Source organism: Bactrocera oleae, unplaced genomic scaffold (genome assembly GCF_042242935.1).
Source record: "Bactrocera oleae isolate idBacOlea1 unplaced genomic scaffold, idBacOlea1 ctg00000013.1, whole genome shotgun sequence".
Lineage (NCBI taxonomy): Eukaryota > Metazoa > Arthropoda > Insecta > Diptera > Tephritidae > Bactrocera > Bactrocera oleae.
Window position 1 is genome coordinate 100,001 of NW_027212756.1, and position 10,000 is coordinate 110,000.

General features: G+C 24.1%; 3 non-coding genes across 3 annotated transcripts in view; all 3 read left to right on the plus strand.

Moving 5' to 3' along the window:
- Positions 1-6,120: 6,120 nt before the first annotated feature.
- Positions 6,121-8,110, plus strand: LOC138858745 (small subunit ribosomal RNA). Its single transcript, XR_011397779.1, has one exon. It is a non-coding gene; the product is annotated as a small subunit ribosomal RNA (ribosomal RNA).
- A 625-nt stretch (positions 8,111-8,735) lies between these two features.
- LOC138858734 (5.8S ribosomal RNA) lies at positions 8,736-8,914 on the plus strand. Its single transcript, XR_011397768.1, has one exon. It is a non-coding gene; the product is annotated as a 5.8S ribosomal RNA (ribosomal RNA).
- Positions 8,915-9,416: 502 nt separating this feature from the next.
- LOC138858755 (large subunit ribosomal RNA) overlaps positions 9,417-10,000 on the plus strand; it is a 3,977-nt gene continuing 3,393 nt past the window's right edge. The window contains exon 1 of the ribosomal RNA XR_011397789.1: positions 9,417-10,000. This exon is cut by the window's right edge and continues 3,393 nt beyond it. This is a non-coding gene — a ribosomal RNA (large subunit ribosomal RNA).

The window sequence follows — 10,000 nt, forward strand, 5'->3', positions numbered from 1 at the left end:
ACATGAAAATAAAAATTTGAACGCATAAAACTTTGTTTTCAATATTTATTGAAAATAAGGTAAATGTTGGGATTGTTATCAAACGACTATCATTTAATATACCAAAGTAATAAAGTAATTGAATTAAAATCATATTATACAATATGGTATAATAGTATATCAAGTGTTTTAATAACATGAAAATAAAAATGTTAACCAAAATACTTTGCTTGCAATATTAAATGAAGAAGTAGTGAATTTTCATATAAGTATTAAATGTATAAAGTCTATGAAGTAATAAATTTTCATATAAGTAGTAAATATATAAAGTCTATGAAGTAATAAATTTTCATATAAGTATTAATTGCATAAAGTCTATGAAGTAATAAATTTTCATATAAGTACTAAATGTATAAAGTCTATGAAGTAATAAATTTTCATATAAGTAGTAAATATATAAAGTCTATGAAGTAATAAATTTTCATATAAGTATTAATTGTATAAAGTCTATGAAGTAATAAATTTTCATATAAGTATTAATTGTATAAAGTCTATGAAGTAATAAATTTTCATATAAGTATTAATTGTATAAAGTCTATGAAGTAATAAATTTTCATATAAGTATTAATTGTATAAAGTCTATGAAGTAATAAATTTTCATATAAGTATTAATTGCATAAAGTCTATGAAGTAATAAATTTTCATATAAGTACTAAATGTATAAAGTCTATGAAGTAATAAATTTTCATATAAGTAGTAAATATATAAAGTCTATGAAGTAATAAATTTTCATATAAGTATTAAATGTATAAAGTCTATGAAGTAAAATATAAAGTCTATGAAGTAAAATATAAAGTCTATGAAGTAATAAATTTTTATATAAGTATAAAAAATATAAAGTCTATGAAGTAATGAATTTTCATATAAGTATAAAAAATATAAAGTCTATGAAGTAATGAATTTTCATATAAGTATTAAATGTATAAAGTCTATGAAGTAATAAATTTTCATATAAGTATTAATTGTATAAAGTCTATGAAGTAATAAATTTTCATATAAGTACTAAATGTATAAAGTCTATGAAGTAATAAATTTTCATATAAGTAGTAAATATATAAAGTCTATGAAGTAATAAATTTTCATATAAGTATTAATTGTATAAAGTCTATGAAGTAATAAATTTTCATATAAGTATTAATTGTATAAAGTCTATGAAGTAATAAATTTTCATATAAGTACTAAATGTATAAAGTCTATGAAGTAATAAATTTTCATATAAGTAGTAAATATATAAAGTCTATGAAATAATAAATTTTCATATAAGTATTAATTGTATAAAGTCTATGAAGTAATAAATTTTCATATAAGTATTAATTGTATAAAGTCTATGAAGTAATAAATTTTCATATAAGTACTAAATGTATAAAGTCTATGAAGTAATAAATTTTCATATAAGTAGTAAATATATAAAGTCTATGAAGTAATAAATTTTCATATAAGTATTAAATGTATAAAGTCTATGAAGTAAAATATAAAGTCTATGAAGTAATAAATTTTTATATAAGTATAAAAAATATAAAGTCTATGAAATAATAAATTTTCATATAAGTACTAAATGTATAAAGTCTATGAAGTAATAAATTTTCATATAAGTAGTAAATATATAAAGTCTATGAAGTAATAAATTTTCATATAAGTATTAAATGTATAAAGTCTATGAAGTAAAATATAAAGTCTATGAAGTAAAATATAAAGTCTATGAAGTAATAAATTTTTATATAAGTATAAAAAATATAAAGTCTATGAAGTAATGAATTTTCATATAAGTATTAAATGTATAAAGTCTATGAAGTAATAAATTTTTATATAAGTATAAAAAATATAAAGTCTATGAAGTAATGAATTTTCATATAAGTATTAAATGTATAAAGTCTATGAAGTAATAAATTTTCATATAAGTATTAATTGTATAAAGTCTATGAAGTAATAAATTTTCATATAAGTACTAAATGTATAAAGTCTATGAAGTAATAAATTTTCATATAAGTAGTAAATATATAAAGTCTATGAAGTAATAAATTTTCATATAAGTATTAATTGTATAAAGTCTATGAAGTAATAAATTTTCATATAAGTATTAATTGTATAAAGTCTATGAAGTAATAAATTTTCATATAAGTACTAAATGTATAAAGTCTATGAAGTAATAAATTTTCATATAAGTAGTAAATATATAAAGTCTATGAAGTAATAAATTTTCATATAAGTATTAATTGCATAAAGTCTATGAAGTAATAAATTTTCATATAAGTATTAATTGTATAAAGTCTATGAAGTAATAAATTTTCATATAAGTATTAATTGTATAAAGTCTATGAAATAATAAATTTTCATATAAGTATTAATTGTATAAAGTCTATGAAGTAATAAATTTTCATATAAGTACTAAATGTATAAAGTCTATGAAGTAATAAATTTTCATATAAGTAGTAAATATATAAAGTCTATGAAGTAATAAATTTTCATATGAGTATTAAATGTATAAAGTCTATGAAGTAAAATATAAAGTCTATGAAGTAATAAATTTTTATATAAGTATAAAAAATATAAAGTCTATGAAGTAATGAATTTTCATATAAGTAGTAAATATATAAAGTCTATGAAGTAATAAATTTTCATATAAGTATTAAATGTATAAAGTCTATGAAGTAAAATATAAAGTCTATGAAGTAATAAATTTTTATATAAGTATAAAAAATATAAAGTCTATGAAGTAATAAATTTTCATATAAGTATTAATTGTATAAAGTCTATGAAGTAATAAATTTTCATATAAGTATTAATTGTATAAAGTCTATGAAGTAATAAATTTTCATATAAGTATTAATTGTATAAAGTCTATGAAGTAATAAATTTTCATATAAGTATTAATTGTATAAAGTCTATGAAGTAATAAATTTTCATATAAGTATTAATTGTATAAAGTCTATGAAGTAATAAATTTTCATATAAGTATTAATTGTATAAAGTCTATGAAATAATAAATTTTCATATAAGTATTAATTGTATAAAGTCTATGAAGTAATAAATTTTCATATAAGTATTAATTGTATAAAGTCTATGAAGTAATAAATTTTCATATAAGTATTAATTGTATAAAGTCTATGAAGTAATAAATTTTCATATAAGTATTAAATGTATAAAGTCTATGAAGTAAAATATAAAGTCTATGAAGTAATAAATTTTTATATAAGTATAAAAAATATAAAGTCTATGAAGTAATGAATTTTCATATAAGTATTAAATGTATAAAGTCTATGAAGTAATAAATTTTCATATAAGTATTAATTGTATAAAGTCTATGAAGTAATAAATTTTCATATAAGTAGTAAATATATAAAGTCTATGAAGTAATAAATTTTCATATAAGTATTAAATGTATAAAGTCTATGAAGTAAAATATAAAGTCTATGAAGTAATAAATTTTTATATAAGTATAAAAAATATAAAGTCTATGAAGTAATGAATTTTCATATAAGTATTAAATGTATAAAGTCTATGAAGTAATAAATTTTCATATAAGTATTAATTGTATAAAGTCTATGAAGTAATAAATTTTCATATAAGTATTAATTGTATAAAGTCTATGAAGTAATAAATTTTCATATAAGTATTAATTGTATAAAGTCTATGAAGTAATAAATTTTCATATAAGTATTAATTGTATAAAGTCTATGAAGTAATAAATTTTCATATAAGTAGTAAATATATAAAGTCTATGAAGTAATAAATTTTCATATGAGTATTAAATGTATAAAGTCTATGAAGTAAAATATAAAGTCTATGAAGTAATAAATTTTTATATAAGTATAAAAAATATAAAGTCTATGAAGTAATGAATTTTCATATAAGTATTAAATGTATAAAGTCTATGAAGTAATAAATTTTCATATAAGTATTAAATGTATAAAGTCTATGAAGTAATAAATTTTCATATAAGTATTAAATATGAAGTCATACAAGTTAAAAATTTAAAAAAAAAATCGATTGTAAAAATACTTTTGATGTTATTAGTTGTATTATGACCATGACGATATTTGAAAATGATATAAATTACCCACGTATATATGAGTTTTTAAATTTTAAATAGGTTAAAAGAATTTTTCCATATATTTTCGGGTTGGTAACGTCAACATGGGAGAGAACATTTATAACAAATTTGCACAAATCTGCTCAAATTGACATATACTGAAATAGTACTTATATGAAAATTTATTACTTCATAGACTTTATACATTTAGTACTTATATGAAAATTTTTTACTGCTAGGAAATGTATTATACTTTTATATATTTGAATTCCTTATGTTAGTTTATTAGTAAGAAATTGTTTTTAAATACTTATAAGTATGAATATTACTATACTTATATGATTTATGTATTTGGTACTTGTATGAAAATTTTCATACTTGTATGACTTTATTTACTTAGTATTTATATGGAAATATTTTTTACTTTATATGTATTTTTAAGTAAATATGAAAATGAAAGTTGATTTTGTGTGCCTTTTTATTCCTGGTTTTTATACAGTTAGTTTAAATAGAAATAGATTTTGTTTTATACAAAACTCTATATTCTGTACTAACATATTGTATATAATGAGCGTTTTTTATTCCTGGTTTTTATACAGTTAGTTTAAATAGAAATAGATTTTGTTTTATACAAAATTCTATATTCTGTACTAACATATTGTATATAATGAGCGTTTTTTATTCCTGGTTTTTATACAGTTAGTTTAAATAGAAATAGATTTTGTTTTATACAAAACTCTATATTCTGTACTAACATATTGTATATAATGAGCGTTTTTTATTCCTGGTTTTTATACAGTTAGTTTAAATAGAAATAGATTTTGTTTTATACAAAACTCTATATTCTGTACTAACATATTGTATATAATGAGCGTTTTTTATTCCTGGTTTTTATACAGTTAGTTTAAATAGAAATAGATTTTGTTTTATACAAAACTCTATATTCTGTACTAACATATTGTATATAAGCGTTTTTTATTCCTGGTTTTTATACAGTTAGTTTAAATAGAAATAGATTTTGTTTTATACAAAACTCTATATTCTGTACTAACATATTGTATATAATGAGCGTTTTTTATTCCTGGTTTTTATACAGTTAGTTTAAATAGAAATAGATTTTGTTTTATACAAAACTCTATATTCTGTACTAACATATTGTATATAATGAGCGTTTTTTATTCCTGGTTTTTATACAGTTAGTTTAAATAGAAATAGATTTGTTTTATACAAAACTCTATATTCTGTACTAACATATTGTATATAATGAGCGTTTTTTATTCCTGGTTTTTATACAGTTAGTTTAAATAGAAATAGATTTTGTTTTATACAAAACTCTATATTCTGTACTAACATATTGTATATAATGAGCGTTTTTTATTCCTGGTTTCCTACAGTTAGTTTAAATAGAAATAGATTTTGTTTTATACAAAAACATAAAAAATCTATTATTCTATACTAACATATTGTAGAAATAAATATTAAACAATATTTTAGTTTTATTTGTGAGCTATTCTAATATTTACTCATAAAATATATGTGTAAAAGGATGGTTTTTAAATAAAATAAAATATTAATGTGTTGCACCCGAAAATACTTTTTATCATATATTTATTATTGAAATAAATATAATAGAATTTGAAATTATTAATTTCAAATCAAGAAAAAAATGTATATACTCTTAAAAAAAGGTATATATATTACTATATGCATTGAAATAAAGTAAAATGTATAGAATGATATTATTTGAAAATTTTGCCAATATAAGAAGAAATATCGTTCTTACATAATAATTAAATAATAATATGTATAGAGAACGAAAATTCTTTTCACGATACCAAAACAAAAATTAAAAAAATCCATTTCAAAATCACACAATAGAAATGAAATATAATGAAAAAAAATATAATAAAGAAAGAAACATAGAAAAATTGTTGTGTATATTGTAAATGTTTTTATGTTTTGTGTATTTGTGTATAATTTTCAAATAAGAAAATATCATTTTAAACTTTTATATAATATAAAAAATATTATATAAAAAAGAAATATATATTATTCTGGTTGATCCTGCCAGTAGTTATATGCTTGTCTCAAAGATTAAGCCATGCATGTCTAAGTACAAACAAATTAAAAGTGAAACCGCAAAAGGCTCATTATATCAGTTATGGTTCCATAGATCGTTAACAGTTACTTGGATAACTGTGGTAATTCTAGAGCTAATACATGCAAAATAAACACGGACCTTTTGGAACGTGTGCTTTTATTAGGCTAAAACCAAGCGATTATTCGATCGTTATATTGGTTGAACTCTAGATAACTTGCAGATCGTATGGTCTCGTACCGACGACAGATCTTTCAAATGTCTGCCCTATCAACTTTTGATGGTAGTATCTAGGACTACCATGGTTGCAACGGGTAACGGGGAATCAGGGTTCGATTCCGGAGAGGGAGCCTGAGAAACGGCTACCACATCTAAGGAAGGCAGCAGGCGCGTAAATTACCCACTCCCAGTTCGGGGAGGTAGTGACGAAAAATAACAATACAGGACTCATATCCGAGGCCCTGTAATTGGAATGAGTACACTTTAAATCCTTTAACAAGGACCTATTGGAGGGCAAGTCTGGTGCCAGCAGCCGCGGTAATTCCAGCTCCAATAGCGTATATTAAAGTTGTTGCGGTTAAAACGTTCGTAGTTGAATTTGTGCTTCATACGGGTAGTACAACTATAATTGTGGTATGTACATTACCTTATGTATGTAAGCGTATTACCGGTGGAGTTCTTATATATAATTAATACAATGTATTTTTTATATATTCCTCCTATTTAAACCTGCTTCAGTGCTCTTCATCGAGTGTTGTTGTGGGCCGGTACAATTACTTTGAACAAATTAGAGTGCTTAAAGCAGGCTCCAAATGCCTGAATATTTTGTGCATGGAATAATGAAATAAGACCTCTGTTCTACTTTCATTGGTTTTTAGATCAAGAGGTAATGATTAATAGAAGCAGTTTGGGGGCATTAGTATTACGACGCGAGAGGTGAAATTCTTGGACCGTCGTAAGACTAACTTAAGCGAAAGCATTTGCCAAAGATGTTTTCATTAATCAAGAACGAAAGTTAGAGGTTCGAAGGCGATCAGATACCGCCCTAGTTCTAACCATAAACGATGCCAGCTAGCAATTGGGTGTAGCTACTACTATGGCTCTCTCAGTCGCTTCCCGGGAAACCAAAGCTTTTGGGCTCCGGGGGAAGTATGGTTGCAAAGCTGAAACTTAAAGGAATTGACGGAAGGGCACCACCAGGAGTGGAGCCTGCGGCTTAATTTGACTCAACACGGGAAAACTTACCAGGTCCGAACATAAGCGTGTAAGACAGATTGATAGCTCTTTCTCGAATCTATGGGTGGTGGTGCATGGCCGTTCTTAGTTCGTGGAGTGATTTGTCTGGTTAATTCCGATAACGAACGAGACTCAAATATATTAAATAGATGCTTTCAGGATTATGGTGTTGAAGCTTATATAGCCTTCATTCATGCGTTCATCTTGAATGTACAAGTGTTTGAATGTGTTTATATAAGTGGAGTCGTACCTGTTGGTTTGTCCCATTATAAGGACACTAGCTTCTTAAATGGACAAATTGCGTCTAGCAGTAACGAGATTGAGCAATAACAGGTCTGTGATGCCCTTAGATGTCCTGGGCTGCACGCGCGCTACAATGAAAGTATCAACGTGTATTTCCTAGACCGAGAGGTCCGGGTAAACCGCTGAACCACTTTCATGCTTGGGATTGTGAACTGAAACTGTTCACATGAACTTGGAATTCCCAGTAAGTGTGAGTCATTAACTCGCATTGATTACGTCCCTGCCCTTTGTACACACCGCCCGTCGCTACTACCGATTGAATTATTTAGTGAGGTCTCCGGACGTGATCACTGTGACGCCTTGTGTTTCACGGTTGTTTCGCAAAAGTTGACCGAACTTGATTATTTAGAGGAAGTAAAAGTCGTAACAAGGTTTCCGTAGGTGAACCTGCGGAAGGATCATTATTGTGTTCCTATCCGAAAAGAAAAAAAAATAATTATATAAAAACAAAATAAAAAAAAAGAATAAAAAAGAAAAAAAAGTTTTCTTTTTGTTCTTTTCATTCAAAATGTTTTGAATTATACAATGTTTTGAATGTTTTTCTGTTTTTTTTTTTTTTTTAACTCCTTGTAATGCATTATGACAATATATATTATATTGTGAACTTCGCATACATTGTATTTGAACGCAATAAAAAAACCTTTAAACATATAGCTGTACTTATTATTTATATAGAAAATAATATTTAATTGTGATATTTATATAAAATATTATAAATGATAAGTTAACTTGTTCACATTAACGTGTGTAATACCTTTTTTTTATGGTATTTTCTATTTGTGATTAAAAACATGTTGAAAAATTTAAAAAAAGAAAACGCACAAATAGAGAAGAAAAAAATAATATAAAAGGTATTACTGTTTTTGTTGACCTAAGACATGCGCAGCTGCAAATGTTTGGGTTTAAAATTACAATTTATTGAAAGATGTTTTAAACTTATGTATTAAAAATTTATTATTGATTAATTATTAATACTTTCAATAAATTAAAATTCTTTGACTTTGAATTAAAAAAATACAAAAAAATTATCACTCTAAGCGGTGGATCACTCGGCTCATGGGTCGATGAAGAACGCAGCAAACTGTGCGTCATCGTGTGAACTGCAGGACACATGAACATCGACATTTTGAACGCATATTGCGGTCCATGCTGTTATGTACTTTAATTAATTTTAAAGTGCTGCTTGGACTACATATGGTTGAGGGTTGTAAGACTATGCTAAATTAGTTGCTTATTCTTTTAGTCAATTAATAGAATTTAAGCATATGGCATATTATTGGATTGTATTTTTCAATCCATAATATTAATAGCATAAAAAGAAATATAGAAAATATATTCTTGAATACCTCATATTTGAACGAAAATTTATGATAAATGAGAATCTTAGTATTCCCATAAAAGAAAAAATTTTCAACATTATTTAAATTATATTAAATAATACATAAGAGGAATGTCTAGCATAAAATAAATTTTTATTCTAGAATTAATTCACTCTATTGTATTGAGAAAAATTTATAATAAAAAAAAATATATGATATGTGGAGGAATAATGTTGTTAATTTTATTAATTATTATATTATGAATTTTAAAAAGGGATGAAAAGATTGAATAATATTGAGTAATCAAGATATAAAAATATATTTCTTTAAAATAGCAAATAGCAAAAAAATTAAATAAAAATAAACAAATCAATCTAAAATATATTTTATACAACCTCAACTCATATGGGACTACCCCCTGAATTTAAGCATATTAATGAGGGGAGGAAAAGAAACTAACAAGGATTTTCTTAGTAGCGGCGAGCGAAAAGAAAATAGTTCAGCACTAAGTCACTTTGTCTATATGGCAAATGTGAGATGCAGTGTATGGAATATCTTAATATCTAGTATGAGAAATTAACGATTTAAGTCCTTCTTAAATGAGGCCATTTACCCATAGAGGGTGCCAGGCCCGTATAACGTTAATGATTACTAGAAAGATATTTCCAAAGAGTCGTGTTGCTTGATAGTGCAGCACTAAGTGGGTGGTAAACTCCATCTAAAACTAAATATAACCATGAGACCGATAGTAAACAAGTACCGTGAGGGAAAGTTGAAAAGAACTCTGAATAGAGAGTTAAATAGTACGTGAAACTGCTTAGAGGTTAAGCCCGATGAACCTGAATATCCATTATGAAAAATTCATCATTATAACTGTAGTATTTAATTTTAAATATTATAATAATAGTGTGCATTTTTTTCATATAAGGACATTGTAATCTATTAACATAATAAAATATTTATCAAAAGATCATT